This window comes from Scylla paramamosain, chromosome 21 (assembly GCF_035594125.1).
Source record: "Scylla paramamosain isolate STU-SP2022 chromosome 21, ASM3559412v1, whole genome shotgun sequence".
NCBI classification, from domain to species: Eukaryota; Metazoa; Arthropoda; class Malacostraca; order Decapoda; family Portunidae; genus Scylla; species Scylla paramamosain.
In genome coordinates, this window is record NC_087171.1 from 6399530 (window position 1) to 6418763 (window position 19234).

Below are 19234 nucleotides of genomic sequence, written 5' to 3' on the forward strand. Positions count from 1 at the left end.
TTAGCGAAGTGTGGGAATGGAAGTGAAGAACAAAATATATTGCATCAGCTGCAGGAAGGAAGACCACCCTAGCTAATAATGGGACAAAACTCGACATTGAAAAGAAGCCTTACAGTTTTTCTTTTCTTTTTAATTCTTCAGGAGGAATTTTCAACACGTTTTATAAAAGACATCTTACAGAAGAAGCTCTAACAAGTGTCTAAAAGGACGAATGTACAGTAATATTTTGCTTTATATATCAATCTGACCATACTTCGATTAACTGTCACATTTTTTTTATAGTACTGTGTGTGTGTGTGTGTGTGTGTGTGTGTGTGTGTGTAATCGCGTTTTTTCTGTTCCTTTGAGGACGCATTCTTAAATCTACACACACACACACACACACACACACACACACACACACACACACTCGCGCGCAAAAACGTGTTCAATACGTGGCGTCCATTACAGACAAGCGGAGGGTGGCGAAGGGTTTGCTGACCTTCTGGTGCGACGCTGCATCAGGAATAAAACCGGTGATTTCTGCACCGCTGAGGACGAAGGGACGAGGAAGCCGAGCATTAATAGACGCGGGAGTCAGCAGCTGCCCTCAATACTGGCAGGAGGCACATTTTTCCGGCTCGCTGCCAGGCTATTCAGTCCTCCCTTCTCCAGCACAGGCTTGATTTCTTATAGAGGGGGGAAAAAATGCTTAAAAAGTCGCCATGTAGCGCGGGAAAGAGAGGCGCTGCGTTGGATTCATGGGGGAATGGAAGGCAGCGTGATGCGATACAATATTAAACGGCACGACAAAGCGGCGGGAGGAACAAGGAAACATTACTGTGCATAAAAGCGTGGTGGCAATGATATGAGCCTGATGAAATTAATGTGTACTGCCATTTGAGCATTGTGATGAAGACCATATCGTTCACGGTGAATGTACAGATAAGTTCCACGACCCAATTATGCAAATATAACTTACCACAGTGCACGTGGTGGATTGGAGCTTAATGTGGAATGAAAACTACTCATATATTGATTCTGAAATGAAAACATTGGGCGTAGGTTGCTGCTGATGGCTGATTAACACTTGCAGTGCATTTCGGAGTTGCGGAGATAGTGTCGGTGGACAGTAACAGGCTTGGTGGTGGTGGTGGTACATATTAATCATCGTGACCAAGTTAAGAAAGTGACCAGAAAAGTGTCCAGAGTTACAGTGATGCACTACTGAGGCACGACGACTGAATGTTTGGAGTGGAGCATAATAAGAGATTGGTGGTGATAAGTGGAGGGTTGCAGACAGTTGGTGTTGGCAAGACAACTCAAGAATTATATCTATCAGCAATATTAAACACCGGCGATGCGAACAAAAAAAAAAAATAAATAAATAATACGAATACAAAAGTAGGTATTGCGTACATGAATATACTTTTATGTCCCTATAAAAGTAAATAGACAAATACACATGCATATAAATATACAGAGAAAAACCGGAGATATGCATATAAAACATATATATAAAGATGGAGCAGTAAAGACTTAGAGCGATAGAAGCCTGCTGTAATACCGGCATCCACACACGTCTCAGGAAGGCACAGTTTTCTTTTACGGGAGGGAAGAGTTACTGCCCCTGTGGAGAAGTTTCTCAAAAGTTTCCGAGTGAAATTTCTTATAAGCAATTATATGAGAACAGGAAGAAGCCTGTAAGTCATCTGAGTCTACCAAAGTTCATCTTTTCATGTTTATAATATTTCAATACATAATGTATGAGAAGTCTCAACTTTAACCTCATATAATGATAAACCATGGGAACATCATTAAAATCATCCCTCAGTCCTTCGTTAAACGCGTTGACAGAGTGCGCCCCCGTGGCATGTGATAAGTATGGATTGACATAAAAAATAGCCAGAGCCAAAAGTCATGCCAAGGCATGGTCTTCATACTAAAATTGTATAATATGTATATGCATGCAATATCTGGTCACCGCGGGTAGCGCTTCCGGGGTACGATTATGGAGAGAGAAAGAGAGAGAGAGAGAGAGAGAGAGAGAGAGAGAGAGAGAGAGAGAGAGAGAGAGAGAGAGAGAGAGAGAGAGAGAGAGAGAGAGAGAGAGAGAGAGGAAAAAAAAAAAAAAGCAGCGAGAGGGAGCTTGGCTACCTCTGGGCTACCTCTAGCGATCCCTGTCTACTTGTGTGTCGTGGCTGATTGTAAATCAGCCAGGTGGGGAGATTGGAAGAAATATCTTCCTGTAAATGATGTTAAGGGCAGTTTGTGAATTCCGTCATAGGGAAGTATCAGGCCAAAAACGACAGCATTCAGACGCACAAAGGAAAGGATAGGGACTTGCTTGGTGAAAAAAAGAAAATTTTCAGAATATTCAAGTAATGATAAATACAGCCTTGCTGAGCTTATCCTAAGCTAGGGAAAAAGAGTATTCGTGGAGGGAGCGAGCGGTGGGTAGAACGGGAGAGAGGCTGGGGAGTGCAGGTGAGGACCCGCAGGAAGAGCGGAGGAGTTTGAGAAGAGCCTGGTGAACGACGCTGAGAGCGGCCATCGAGCTGCTAAGTGTTGTATTGATAAGGACGTGAGATGATACGAGGTAAGGAGGGGCAGCGGGTGTTGTAAAGGAGCCTGGTAGAGGGAAATAAGAGAGGATCGCTACACACGACTGCCAAAAAAAAAAAAAAAAACATAATAATAATAATAATAATAATAATAATAATAATAATAATAATAATAATAATAATGATAACAATAATAATAAGAAGAAGATGAAGAAGATAAAGAACACCAAGTAAATCTGACCTCGCTGACAAAACTGACGACTCAAATTAGGAGAGGAAAAGGGTACAGACAATGCAGGTATTTTCCAAAATATTAAAGTCAAAGGGATGTGTGGAAAATCTAAGTAAGGCAGAATAGTGTTCCAGTTTACCAGTGAAATACCTGAAGGATTAAGGACGCAAGCTAACTTTTGCATAAGTAAAGAAACGGGGATAAAAGGCTACAAACATTGGGAGAGAAGGATGAAGGCTGTGTAAGTAAATCCTCACTTAAAATGAAGACGTCTTTCTCCGTGAATGGGATGGAGTCAGATAAGGCTGGATCTGGTCGTCTCGTCTTCCTGGAGAGGGAGACTCAAGCAAAAGGATAAAAAAGCTGGCCATGACTGTGAACCTTCTTTTAAACAATATGTATTAAATTTCTGACGTGAATTATTTCTCTGATATGGGCCTTGTGTTCTTAAAACTTTGTTCAAGACAACTTTCAAACGCCACACAGATTATCTGTCGAATATTTTCACTGGTGGTACAAAATCCTTGTCAAACTACGTATTACTACAGGCATGAAAAATCCCAGCAATTTTCAATACAACCTGTTACAAGACGAGATGAGAAGTCTAAATGTTGCAGAATACAGACAATAGTGGTGTGTAGTAGGAGAAATTAATAAGGGAACATCGAATATAGCTCGACGTGTGTGTGTGTGTGTGTGTGTGTGTGTGTGTGTGTGTGTGAGAGAGAAGAGAGAGAGAGAGAGAGAGAGAGAGGAGAGAGAGAGAGAGAGAGAGAGAGAGAGGAGAGAGAGAGAGAGAGAGAGAGAGAGAGAGAGAGAGAGAGAGAGAGAGAGAGAGAGAGAGAGAGAGAGAGAGAGAGAGAGAGAGAGAGAGAGAGGAGAGAGAGAGAAATCGATATTCTCATCATTACATAAACATATACATCGCATTTCCCATAATAAAGCCTGTTAACACGTGTGAGCCAAGAATCCTTAAACACTGTGTCGGAGAAATGTTTTCCTTAACTGGCTCATGGCAAAGCTTTCATAAGTAACATACTGCTCACCATTTAAATGGTGTTCCTTAGAGCAAACCCCTTACTGGTTTGAAAAAATCGTAATTGCTCATAACATAATCACGAGTGCTTTGAAAGCTTAATGATGTAAATGATGAAATAATTTAAATAAATGTATTACATAACTAAATGATCGACATGTTCACGATACGAATATAAGCTTTTGTACTCGGAATTTTGGCAGCAAAGTAACATAAATACGTAAACAAGACAGTGAGTGCGACGCCACTGCTGATGGCAGGAATATTTACCTGCCAAAGCTGAACAAGAACAAGAGTGATGACGAGGGAAACGTCTCTATTCAGGAGCGCTGCAACGTCCACTTTGGCAAAACACGCATTACCGATGGCTGCTGCACTACATTATTCCATTCCGCCCAGGACTCGAAAATAAATCACCGCATGCAACATCTTCGCCTTTTCCTCCCACGCACGACCTTCCCCGATGCCCCGTGACCATTTCCCCAAGTTACACACTCCTTACAGGTTTGCAGGTGATTACTAGTGTACAACCTAAACCCCGCGGAACACTGATTATACCCTTACCTGGAAAGAGCCGCTTTAATAATGACCACAACAGTATTTCCGATGCTATCCAGTGGCGGCAGCACTCATTCATATAAACACCCCAGGCCATTAAGAGCCGTTCACAAAGCTGATACCCATTTATACTCTATCATTCACGCCCACACTACCCAGCACGTTAACGTATTGATACCATAACACACACACTACACCATCCTAGTGATGCAAAAAAAAATTTTTTTTTCATTCGTTTAAAAAAAACGTGTTTTATTTATTTATTTATTTATTTATTTTCAGTTTTTATTGTTTTCTGCTTTCACTGTACAGAGAGATCGATATGTCCCATATCATTTTCTATGCTAATAGCTTATATTTTTGGGTAAGACATTGCAGTCAGACAGTCTGACAGTCTTGGATGGAGTAAAAGCCGATAGTTTCCCTGTATAACATGATTGAGGCATGTTGAAAAGGGGTTTTAAGTATTTAAGAAAAAAAATAACAATGAAAAAATAGAAATAAAATAAATAAATAAATAAATAAATAAATAAATAAATAAAATTCTCCACATTACGTTAGAGGAGGTAGGGAAGGTCAAACGTCTGATCTTGAGGCTACATAGCTAAGCACCTTAAGCACACAACTGTATGGCAACACTGTCACCTATGTTTAAATTTCACCCTCTACATCTTTGAATAGAGCTGTAACTGCTGTCTTCCTTCTCCCTGGTATTTTCAGTTCTGTTGATATAGCTTATATTCTGATATAGCTTCTGATGTAGCTTATATTCTGTTTCCTACTCACAGCTCATATTTCCACACAGAAAGATATAAATGATCCTTGCCCAACAAGACTCAGGTGACCACTGAATCATTGTGGAGAGTACACTGACCGAGAGGCAGCCAAGCAGGCAGCTTGAGAGTACCTGTACAGTACCAGTCTAATACCAGTACCATACCACACCTCAACTCTCCAACATACATAGTAAATAACATTATTTACATCAGTGAATCTTTACACTATTGTACTTTCTTTTCATAATCTTTTTATATCTTAGATTAGGGAAAAGATATACCATTATGTGCATCATGCATGCCCGTTGTATAACTTGTATTCCATTAAACTATTATGGTAAGCAAAGTAAAGATTGGTTGTATCATTGTAAGTATTAGTATTCCAGTAGTGTGAATGGTTCTAATTCTATTACATAAAGGCTTGAAGGGCATAAGGAACTGCTATAGTTGCTGTATTAAAGCGTAAGAGAAATAATTTGGCCTCTTATAATAAATAAATCAAACAAAATATTGATTTTATTTATTTATTTATTTTTGGCAAAAACAAAAACAAATAAAATAAAATAAATAAAAACAAGCATTTTTTTTTTTCACTATGCCATTCTGCCACGCCATTACCACACCACAGTAAGGCATCGCGTGATTACATTGCCATACCAGCGCCACACCCTCCGCTGTCACGCCAAAGTGGACATGGTTGACGGATATGAGAATGTGAAGGGGTGAATGAGAGTGGTGGTGGGGGAGCAAACCACAGACTCTCCCACGCGCCAGTTGTTGCTATCATCATTACATTTGGCATGAATTCTTTCCCTACCTCTCTCCCTCCTCCATTCCTCGTTACAAAAATTTCTTTCATCCCTTCCTCTCTTCCCCTCTCCCTCCTTCCTCTCTTCCCCCTCTCCCTCCCTTCTCCCTCGCTCCATATCCTCCTCTATCACCAACACTGGTCTTTGCTCTTAAAAGAAGTTTTATTTTCCTCGTGCCTGTTGTCGCTTAGTTGTTGTTCTACCCTGGAAAAATGTGTTATGTACTACCATCTCTCTCTCTCTCTCTCTCTCTCTCTCTCTCTCTCTCTCTCTCTCTCTCTCTCTCTCTCTCTCTCTCTCTCTCTCTCCACGATAGGTTTTGACTTGGATTCAAATCATCGGCCGTGGATTTGTGCTCACCAGCCACAGACACAGCTACACCGTGAGGACGCAGCCATAAAAATAAGAGAAAGACCGTGAAAAACAAAAACAATATAATTTTTGAAATGGAGAGCTTCTTGAGAAAATATAATAAGGAAGAAAAGAGCGTAACTATTCGAAACTCTCCATACAAATAGGAGACTTGGAAAGCGAGCGAGACATTGATATAGTCTTAATTACAAATATGAAAGAGTAGATACAAATGTCAGTAACAGGACTTGTATTGCTGCGCCTCGGGAAGAATGAGAAATGCACAGTTTTTAATTTCCGAAGATTTTTTTTTCTAGGGGATGGCACTTTAAGCGAGGGGTGGGGAGCAGAGACACTTAAGCAATTAGCAGTAACATCACTGGCAGCACGCAGCATGCAACCCGCAAGCACAGCAAGGGGTGAAGACGACCAGGAGCAGGAGGAAGGGAGCGCGTGTCGCAAATGGGGGAGGCTGGCTGGCTGGCTGACGAGTGGATCACTGTGCCGAGATACATATCAAACGCTTTCTGATACCAAGTTCTGTCTCCCTTTGTCTCGTGGTGTTTGGCAGCTGTGCACGTGGTGGCTGGAGTGGAATAAAGAACATCAAGACGCCACCGGGTGTTGCTATTACAAGATCTAAAGGAGGGCAACTGATGAAATTAATCGTTTGTGTCAACTTTACTCCTGCATGACAGGAACGCCTGGTTTGTGCCTGAAAGTCCGCTATGTATCAAATACTCCTCGAGTCGTAAGTTCGGACGCTTAGTATTATAAAGTAAGAACGTTGATAATGATTCACAAAGGTATATGTAGACTTGCAAATCACAAAGGTATATGTAGACTGTCATTTTACATTTTTTTTTTTTTTGCGTAAGATGCAAAAAATGTTGGATGCATAAAGTACAGTTGTAAGAAGGGAAATAACTATCGTAGCTGAAAGGCTGTGATTTGTTGATGGGCGAGGAAACTAAGTTCTTACTGGCCTGCTGAGCACAGTTTTTTATTAATGAAAATTATGATGGATATCCCATGGAACTATAATAGAACTATAGAACTATTTATTTTTTCCTGGCGCGCCGTGCGTAACATGCGAAGATATAATGTTAGGATGGAAAAGCGAATTACAAAATGGATCGTAGATGAATAACGGGAAGATAAATGATCGTGTACCAAAATTTCACCTTTTTTTTTTGTCTTTTGTCAGTAAATGTTATTTCCTTATTGCTTTTATCTAGAAATCGAAGGAAATGACAATTATTCTCTTTAAACTTTTTTTTATTACTGATCTGGACAGCGGTGTTTTGAAACTAACTTGCTATCATATATCCAGACCTTATGTCATCCATTGCACCAGTGCCACACTGCTCTGAGCTCCCCGTACCCACGTACCGTACCAGTTCAGAAGAAGATGAAGTCATTGATCCAGATTTCAGAGGTGCAACTGAGGAGAGAAACCCTTACTACCCCAAACAAAATGACGTGAACGACCTAGTCAGAGATCAGAGATAAGGAAGTTCGAAGGCAGAACAAAACAACCTTTAAGGAAATCCACAAAAATAATCTGGGAATTATGATCATTCAGTATTAAGTTTCAATATTTCTGTAATCTGGATGAGTTCCAAGCCAAGAAAATATATGAAATTCAATAATTGTACCATAACTTGAAGACAGAAAGAAATAACAAGGCACACTGAAGTCAGGGCACTTTGTCTCGGTCTCAAATACCACATGAAATATAAAGAGCAATAAAATGAATCTCTCTTGCTTTGTGGCGAGCGCTTGAAATGCAAGTAGTCAAATCAGGAAGAGCGTCTCCTATAATTAGGTAAGTGCAAATAACATCGTTAGCAAAGCCACAATTTGTAAACTTAATTGGATCTGTCTAAATCTGAACCTTAAGACATTAATTCCCTTTCGCAAAATTTCAGAAAAAAAAATGCCAAAGGAAGGAATAGGTGGATTTTGAGAAGACCAGTTACATCGTACGCTTTCTGTTACGCTGTGGAGCAAGAAAATACTTTACCTTTGTTCCTAAGCGTGATTTCCTCTTTTACGATATTGTTGCTGGTGTGGCATGACTAAGTTTCATAGCATACTTCGCGTATCGCATCAATGAACTACAGTTTTTATGTGAGTTACTATAACATTAGTGCTCATAATTATGACGAAGGCAAATGCTTCTTTCCATAAAACTGTTTATACTATCGTTGATACTGTAAAACTATTTTTACGTAGTATAACACCCGTCGTCATTGTTTAATTTCGAGACTTTTCCCCATAGTGATACTCTTGGCTAGCTATTTGCAGAAACAGAACACACACACACACACACACACACACATACACATACACACACACAGTGTGTGTGTGTGTGTGTGTGTGTTACAAAGAAGAGCTGGTGCAGCATGCCGCGCACCTGGGAGGGTCGGGCAGCCAGGCTTCGTGGAGGCAATATCGTGAAGCCTCAAGGGAAGCATTCATTCTCCGGCGGAACACATGAATCCCAACCTTCAATACTTGGCCTGCCTCGTTCTTTCACTTCCCTCGGAGGGGTAATGCCCATACTACGTGACCGGAGACAGAGATCACCTTAAACATCGGGGCGGGACAGGCGGGCGCGTGCTGTGCCCCGCGTGACGGCCGCCAGGATGAATAAAGGCGGTGGTAACGGCCTGCGCGATGGTCGTCAGCTCGGAGAAGAGGGGGAAAAGACGTGCGAAATGATCACTGTAAGACACTCGCTGCGACTCCGTCTGACGAACGACAACGACCACTCTCGATCATGTGAGACCTGTGATAACGCAAGTCGTTTTCTCAGAGAATTAGGAGTGAGAGACGTGGTGAAAACTGTAGATTACTGGCCCGTGTCTGGAGGAACGAGCCTTTTTCAATGGAATTTCGTGATATAAAGAATTTACGATCGCATCTTCACGTTTCTCTTAAATTAACAAAAAGAATTCGGCGAGATAGTGCAGACAGCAAACCGGCGTGTGTGGAGGGAGCGCGGTTATTTATTGGTGGCTTCCGCTCTACGTCAAGGGAAGCTCTCTCCACTCTGATATGCAAGTAAATAGAGCCTTTGTCCGACGGTGTGTGTGTGTGTGTGTGTGTGTGTGTGTGTGTGTGTGTGTGTGTGTGTGTGTGTGTGTGTGTGTGTGTGTGTGTGTGTGTGTGTGTGTGTGTGTGTGTGTGTGTGTGTGTGTGTGTGTGTGTTGCTGTTTTCATAAGCCTCTTTTCTTCACCCTAAAGGGTATGGGTGTTTTTTTTCGCTTGGCTCATCAATTTCACACCTCCAAACGATTCAGTTTTAATACTGCTATTTTAAAAGGCGAGTTTTGTCGTCATAATTCAAAATTTTACCTTTCTTCCTTTGTATTCATCACGTTTTCCTTTCATCTCTTATCAACATATTCTTTACTTGCTCGTCTAACTCCTAAATCATCTCTCTCTCTCTCTCTCTCTCTCTCTCTCTCTCTCTCTCTCTCTCTCTCTCTCTCTCTCTCTCTCTCTCTCTCTCTCTCTCTATATATATATATATATATATATAGAGAGAGAGAGAGAGAGAGAGAGAGAGAGAGAGAGAGAGAGAGAGAGAGAGAGAGAGAGAGAGAGAGAGAGAGAGAGAGAGAGAGAGAGAGAGAGAGAGAGAGAGAGAGAGAGAGAGAGCTTTTTCTGATTCTTTATTCAACCTATTTTTACTTGCTCGTCTAACTCCTAAATCATTCTCTCTCTCTCTCTCTCTCTCTCTCTCTCTCTCTCTCTCTCTCTCTCTCTCTCTCTCTCTCTCTATATATATATATATATATATATATATAGAGAGAGAGAGAGAGAGAGAGAGAGAGAGAGAGAGAGAGAATGATATAGGAGTTAGACGAGCAAGTAAAAAATATGTTGAATAAAGAATCAGAAAAAGCTTACGTTAACTAGGGTTATTATATATATATATATATATATATATATATATATATATATATATATATATAGTATATATATTATATAGTATATATATATTATATATATATATATATATAAATATATATATATAGTATATATATATATAACCCTGTCTAACGTAAGCTTTCTTGACCTCCGAAAAGCATCTCTCTTTCATTACAGGCACCATTTATGTGAAGGCCGCGGCATTGTCTTAACCTGTTCATCCATTTGTTCCATCTTATTAGCGTGCCACTTCTGGGTTGCCCATGTCAACCCTCTCAATTGAAAGCTCTGCTTGGTTATGTGTTACCTCTTTCAGTAAACGTGAACTATTCTGAGTGGTAACGAAACTGTGTCACTACTCGATTAAATTTTTGGCTATTCATTCTTTTGGAGCAACAAATGTGTGTGTAATATATATATATATATATATATATATATATATATATATATATATATATATATATATATATATATATATATATATATATATATATATATATATATATATATATATATATATATATATTAGCTTTTACGTCCGGTTTCCGTAGTCTATTAGGGTTACGACGGTGTCTCCTAGCAAAGGAGTTTGATCGTGGCATCTGGAAACCGTTACGCCGAGTGGATGCCCTTCCTAACCTCGTGCAGTGGGCAGGAATGGAACCGGTGCGCCTGAGGAGCCCTCGGCCTCAAAGCGCGTGCAGTACCGCTGCACCACGTCGGTCATATATATATATATATATATATATATATATATATATATATATATATATATATATATATATATATATATATATATATATATATATATTGTTTTATGTATTTTATTTAGCCTTTTCTATTGCATAAAAGAAAGTTTTGATTTAGCTTTAATCCATTAAAACTAAATCTATAACATAAAAATGTGTACAAAACATGTTCACACGAATTTAAATATGCTGAAAGTATAATTGGTAACAGTTTCATCTCTTGAAGCTGAAAGTATTATTAAAGATTTGTATACTCATAAGTGTGAATGAATTTTTATATCTTGAGGTTCGCTCTACAGGTTCCAATATTCTACCAGGTTTTAGGTATACATAGCACATTTCTTTTACAATCTTTAGCTTATAAAACAGTTCCATTGGTGTCACAGCTGTGCCAAGCCTTTTTGTGTGGGGCATTGTATCTCTAATCCTTGCCCAGCATCCTTTAAATGTATCGAAAGAAAAATAACTTTAAAAAAAATTCTAACAGCGTTAAATATGCAATGACCGAGTTATCAGCATGGGAGTGGATAGGACACTGAGTTCGTGCAACTGGGATGACGGAAAGATTGTGCCTGATTTTGTTATATTTCAACTACATTATAATAACTATCAAATGCAACAAAAATCACTCTTACTTTCAAATTGATTTAATAGCTACGATTTGCCGCTAATCTCTGACCTCTGACCTCACATAGAAGGTCATGTACCTACATCACTACATCTCTGCACATGCTGCTGAGGCTTCCAAGGAGCTACTGAGTGATACTAAATGGCTGGTCTGTTCCCAGGCATTGCCTTTCTAAAGTTGAATCTGGACGAACTTTGCTTCTTAAAGATTTCTTCGATAATACCAATCAGGATAAAATATATTTCTACTAATCAGTAGCTCGATTTCAATCCCTCTGCCAAATTTCATCTGACCTGAATTTAGTTTCGACTACCCACCACACACACACACACACACACACACACACACACACACGCAAGCACACACACATTCCAAGTAGTATTTTATAGATGAGCAGGTAGATAAACAGTTAATACAAACAGAGATGGCATGTTATTAGCAATTTCAAAGTAATTCACATCGAAAAACAAATTTATAAGTAAATAAACAGATAGGTAAACAATTACAGATAGATTAATAAATAGATGTATAGATAAATGGTTAGACAGACAGATTGATAGATAGATAAATAAACAGATAGATAGATATATAGATAGACAGATAAACAGATAGACAGATTTACATTATTTGATAGGAGTGTGATAGACAGATCGATAGATAGATATAAAGGATAGACAGATACCGAGAATTTCCAGAGGCTTGGATACAGACATGCTGAGCGCCGACTGCCTTTGTTCATTTCCCTCTGCACTACTACGCACTCCAGGACTGATACTTGTACTGTAGTCCTCGATACTTGCAATAACTTAGTAAGAGTTGGCAGGAATTCAGTACTGATGGCATGATGAAATGGAACACATTATTGTGAAAACATAATGATCACAGTTTCGGTGCTAGCCAAAACAAGGCAGATCAACCCTCATGTTTTGTCTTCAAGTAAATAGTAAAGGCTTCGCTTCCACGCATCTTTCATAGTAATATCACCTTCGTGCAAGAATCCTTCTCGGTCCTTCGTAATTTCTTTGTTTAGATAAATGACTTTTTCGTTGTTTCTGTTTTCGTTTTTTTTTTTTTTTGCATACACACATGTAATAATTGTTCATACACATACATAAATAGTACTAATATATTAGGTAAGGAGGTTTCCAAATCGGAAAGTAAAACCTAAACGCGTACTATAAAGATGTTATCCTAAAGTTGTCCCATAGCCCAAAATATGTAGATTCATGCATGAGGATGTTTGAAGAGCAACAGTGGAGAGGAATGAAAGTGAGATAATTATTTATGATCCATTCTCTCTCTTTTTGTCAACTTTATATATAATGGCACAACATTTCCCGCGACTGTCCATTTTTCTTTCAAATGTAGTCAAGACCGTCAGCGGCCTTGACGCTGACGGTCTTGACTACATTTGAAAGAAAAATGGACAGTCGCAGGAAGTGTTGTGCCATTATTGGCACAATAATTGACACAAAAATGTGTCCATGTCTTGACATGCCGCTTACCTAAATTTTTAATCTACTCGTATGATAAGAAAAAAATAAATAAATAGATAAAATAAAATAAATAAATGAATAAACATCTCAATTAAGAAAGCTAAAAATGTACTAGAAATCTGGGATCCTGTATGTGCATTGTTAATAAAAAACAGTGTTGTGAATTCATTTATGTTTGACAAACGCATTTATGTTTCACATGCCGCATGAGCAGAGCAGTCTCTGTCGCAAGAGCAAACTGAATCGAAACTAGACTTTTATATCTTAAAAGAGTTAGAATTATGTGAACAGTATTCCTCCAAGTTATAACATCACCTTCCTCGTTCACAGAAAAAAAAAAAAAAAAATGACAATACCATATTGATTTTTAAAGCATCACCCATTCACAAGAATCTAGAATACTACAACCTAAGATCACGCTATAAACACTTGTTTTGAAAGGTGGGAAGTAGAACAGGAGCGATATGAATGAATACAAAAATGCGATCATGATCCGAGCAGGCAATTATACAAATATTTCTAATAAAATACGTGGATATAGTAAAAATAGTGTTGCGTCAACTGTTTAATGTCAGTGAGGAGAGCAAAACTGAAAATTGATGGAAAAAGGCAACCAACTGGAAAGAGGTGAGGAAAATTACCTTTTAATAAAATATCGATTTCTGCTTCGTACCAAATTTTGAGAGAGAAAGGCTATTCATTACTTTGAAAACCCACATATCCATATGAAAACACCATAATTGTGTGCGAACTATGTGGTCTGAGATTCTCGACTACCCAAGCTACTTCTCATCCAGCACAAAGGTATCAGATTTATCAATTGTAAGCGACAGCAATCACAGCAACAACATCAACGGCACTACCACCTGCTGGAGCAACAACAGCAACAGCAAAAAAACTGACGCAGAAGCAAAAGAAGCGTAAGCAGGAAGGGAAAAAAATAAGTAGCCGAAGCAGCAGCAGCAGCATCAACAACACCGCTTCATTAAAAATAAAATTAAAGGGAAATATGTAGGAAGGAAAACTTTCGTCCAATCTTGTAGTTTTAGTAATTTCATCCTACACTCTCAGCTATCCCTCATTTCCTGCGAGGTACTGACTCACTTTTCGTTATCATAATCTCTCCGGGTTAATTGCATGTCTTTACTTTAGCTCTATCAACAGTTGTGCACTGAAACTTTACATGTAATCAGAGTATAATGTAGTTAATTGTGTAATTACGCTATCGCTCTTTTCATTCACTATCTTGCTTAAGGGAAGACTATTTCTTATCTTCACATGAAATACGTTTCCCATACCTCATATACTTCGCAAACGAACAATTTTTGGAGTTGTTGCTTAACTGAAGGTGCTCCAGATGTTCTGACACTAAGCTCCATTTCGCTCAGCATCCCATGAAAATTTTATGAAATGAACGGTGTGTCCTTTTCCTGCCGCCATTCCAGGGAGGCTTGGCCGCGTCACTTTGCATTTGCTAATGAGCTTATCTAATGATACTTGTAAATTCGCTATGTAATATGTAGTTATGCCCGAGTTTACAACCTTACATTTGTAAATTAATGTTTCGGAATGGGCAACGGCACTGTTTTCGAAACTCAAAAACGTCCTGCAACATATTACTTGATCGTCCCACCTGCTCTAACCTATGAGTCACCTCGAGATACTGCAGTTTCCATATTACTAAACTGTATGGTGTTGCTATAACAGAAAGCATGCCATCAAATGTATAATGACGTTCTTACAGAGACAAGACTGAAGTAATTGCAATATGTGTCTTCCATCGCAGTGTAATTAACTATTTCCTCACCTTTACACTCACGCTTTTATCTCTAATTTATATTCCACAATTATTTTTCCACTTTTGAATTTAATTTCTACATGTTTTCCTGCTACTCATAAATACTGACATTATAGCAAGAAGTGCATGCACACACATCATTTCCATCACTGCCCCGCCGGCCCGAGGTAGAAAGGGAGTTTCGTGACCAATAATAATAATAATAATAATAATAATAATAATAATAATAATAAAAATTATTATTATAATATTACTACTACTATTACTACTATTACTACTACAACAAAGTGGAAAATGACCAGAACTTCAGTCATGCACCACTTGGAACTTATTCATATTTATTTATTTTCTTTTATACGGAGTAATTTGATCTTCATCTGTCACAAGTGGCAGCACAGCACGGCAGAGTTACGGCGACCTATTTCTTATATACCCCTTCATGTGCGCGCATCCACATACACTTCAACTAACTCAAAGCGCACGCACGCACGCACACACGCACACACACACACACACACACACACACACACACACACACACACACACACACACACAGTTTTCTTTTTGGTGCAGAAGTTCCCGCATTAATGAAGATTTGAAAGGAGGAAATTCAATAAAGCTTTTTAAGTTAAACTTTTTTCATTATTCTCACAGACCGGGCGACACAGTAACCCACACGCAATTTTCTTCGGGGAGTGAGGAAATGAAGCCAGAGAGAGAGAGAGAGAGAGAGAGAGAGAGAGAGAGAGAGAGAGAGAGAGAGAGAGAGAGAGAGAGAGAGAGAGCCAGTATTAAACTGAGAACGCATTATACAAAGAATGAAGAGCCGCAACACAGGTTGGTAGTCAGTTTCTCGGACGAATAATCTGTGTGTGTGTGTGTGTGTGTGTGTGTGTGTGTGTGTGTGTGTGTGTAATAATAATAATAATAATAATAATAATAATAATAAACGGTTAATTCTTCAGGCAGTTAACAAACTGAAAATGTACAGAGGGGGTGGGGAGATAATTAACATTAATCCTAAAGCAAAGTCTAAACTAGAAGGGAAATACTATTGATTGATGGCTAGCACCATGGTGGGAATCGCGCTGAGTCTGTACCGGTCCGTGCGCGGCGCCTTTTTAGGGGCCGCGCACGTGTCTGGTGCCACGGACCGGGCGAGGCGCGTCAGGCGGCAGCATGTGTCTGAGACGTGGATGATGCAGCAGTCCCTTTCCAAACTTCTCCAGAGCCTCTCGGTGCCTGGTGGATAGTCTGGACAGACTTAGGGTGGTCAGGGCTTCATCATAGGTGGTGTAGGCAGGGCCAAGGATGACCCTGCACGCCCTTTTCTGCACACTCTCCAGCTGTAGCTGTCGAGTATGTGTGAGGGAGGAGGACCACGCTGTGTGTGTGTGTGTGTGTGATATATATATATATATATATATATATATATATATATATATATATATATATATATATATATATATATATATATATATATATATATATATATATATATATATATATATATATATATATATATATATATATATATATATATAAGGGAAGTGTCTCACTCATTTCAACGCTGATGAGTTTCCACCCTCCTGCTGTGTTCCCGGAGGCAGCACTGAGATTTACCATCTACGATGCCTTGACAAATTTGTATTCACCTCTTATTTGTCTAAGTGAAGCGTCGTCAACCACAACTCGATAAATGCTGATATACACGTTATGTACAGCTTCCTCTTTTCGCTTCTATAACTTCATGCAGAGCTTTAATTTTGTATATTATTATTTAATCAATCTTGGCAACTGTTCGCGTGACAGGATGGATATCAACACAAGAGAATTAACATGAAATAGTCTCGCGGAGGCAGGTTTTCACGGACACATGTTCTGAATGAAGGTTTGTTTTTGTTTCATAATCTTACTAGGCACGCATTTCACTTAATACCATTAGTCATCAATGATTATAAAACCACGTTTTTCAAAGCTCGCTAAAACATAAAGGAAGTAAATCACGGCTTGCATTTGTGTTTCCAGATATGTGAAAAATAGTTTGTTGATATGCGGTTCGCAAAAGGTGATGGCGAGTATATGCTTACAGAAGCGAATTTGTTTGTAGTGCCTTGCTTTGATACAGACACCTGACATATACCACGGGATATTCTGATAATGCTGCACTGTGTCCCATGCAAAATTATTACATGAGAGAGAGAGAGAGAGAGAGAGAGAGAGAGAGAGAGAGAGAGAGAGAGAGAGAGAGAGAGGGTGGGGGAAGATGGCACATTGCCGCCATCATCGATAACGCTTACTCTGATTTTTGTAACCCTTTGTCTTATAACCTTTCATTTTGAAAGTCATTCTTTTTACTTAACTTGTTATACCTAAAAATAATTACTTCATAACCTTATAGAATGTAAAGTGGAACCGTTAAAATAATGTTCTTTAAGATGCTTTTGGCAACTCTATGGTTTCCCTACATGGTGGCGTCACCTCAGCTATAGAGAGACACCATCAAATTTTTCACTACATACGAGAATACACGCCCATCTATAGACATTTCATATTGAACATACTTGATGGTCCATTGGGAGCAAGCTTCAGGTAGGGCTTGAGCAGGACTGATTCACCGTGACCAACAAGAAGTAATGGAGTAAGCAAACAATCCAACACACACACAGCCAGCACAACACACGCGGCGGCACTGGCTGAGTAGCTGCGGCGTGAGTGGCTGCGGGAGGTGCTTCGGTTCTGCGCTTCGATGTCGTTCGACACGTGAGTGATGCACAATGGTTTAAACAACATGAAGAGATGTGTACAATGCAAATGATCATCACATGTATTGAACTAGATTACTTTCATCACTTCATTAAGTGTGCACGGAGACTACTAGTATACAGGCGACACATTCATCATCCACTGAGCCTTGACAAGCTTATAATGATCATATATTTTTCTTGTATATGTAAGAGGGGCACAAGCCAATGGGGAAGGAAGGAAACAATAGAAAATAGGCCCACTTAAGTGCCAGTCCCCAAAGTGAAGTCAGAAACAATAATCAAATACTTGAAGATAAGTGTCTTGAGACATCCCTCTTGAAAGAGTTCAAGTCATAAGTAGGAGGAAATACAGAAGCAGGCAGGGAGTTCCAGAGTTTACCAGAGAAAGGAGTGAATGATTGAGGATACTGGTTAACTCTTGCATTAGAGAGGTGGACAAAGTAGGGATTGGTGAAAGTAAAAAGTACTAGTGAGGATGTGAAGCATGCCGTTAGAAAAAATCAGAAGAGCAGTTACCATGAAAATATCGGTAAAAGAGCATCATTATCCAATAGTTTGAGACGCATATTGGATAAGAAAAAAAAAAAAAAAAAAAAAAAAAAAAAATATATATATACTCGTATATATATATATATATATATATATATATATATATATATATATATATATATATATATATATATATATATATATATATATATATATATATATATATATATATATATATATATATATATATATATATATATATGATGAGGGGTATCAGATGTAGGCCTACCAGTGCCAGAGGGGGAACGATCTGAAACAATACTGTTCAATTTAACTCCATCTCAGTTAACCTCAACCGCACCTCTACAGACCCTGGTGTCTTCAGCCCATATTCACTCTGGCCTACACTTCTTCCAACTTCCTTAAGTTGTTTTCATTGATTAGTTTAGGTCAAATTAATTAAATTATGTAAAGTTAAGTTGGTAAAAAAAAAAAAAAATATATATATATATATATATATATATATATATATATATATATATATATATATATATATATATATATATATATATATATATATATATATATATATATATATATATATATATATATATATATATATATATAAATTCCTAGAACATTAAAGGAACTTTTAACTAAATTCAGAACCTCAAAATATATAAGAAAAAAAAAAAAAAAAAAAAACTGTGCCAAAGACAGGTTTGAAAATCTTACAAATATTTTATATATACATTTTTCACTACCTACCTACCACAAAGTTACACCACAGGCAAAGAAAAGAGGGGGGCAAAATTAACTTAATTCCATTCACATTGTCATGTATTATATTTTATTTAGGAAAAACAAAGTCAGTCACCGGTTTTTAAGATTCTCCCATATCTTCCGCAATTGCTGAGGAGTTCTTTTGTGACCGGTCAGATCACAAAACTTGCTGGCAATCTCCTGCCAAACCTGTGCCTTCTTGTTGCTTGCATAGAATTTCGTACTTTTATCGTTCAGGACCTCTGTATGGTCCTTAACGAGCTCCAGCAGTACCTC

The 19234-nt window shown here is 38.5% G+C and overlaps 1 protein-coding gene across 2 annotated transcripts in view; it reads right to left on the reverse strand.

The window, feature by feature from the left end:
• LOC135110918 (protein TEX261-like) overlaps window positions 1–17618 on the reverse strand; it is a 290884-nt gene extending 273266 nt beyond the window's left edge. Inside the window, exon 1 of one of the 2 annotated variants that reach the window (XM_064023598.1) lies at window positions 17483–17609. The gene's annotated coding sequence lies outside the window, so the exon portion shown is untranslated. Of the gene's footprint in view, window positions 1–17482 lie in introns of both variants that reach the window. The other variant, XM_064023597.1, reaches the window with a different exon arrangement.
• Between the last annotated feature and the right edge of the window lie 1616 nt (window positions 17619–19234).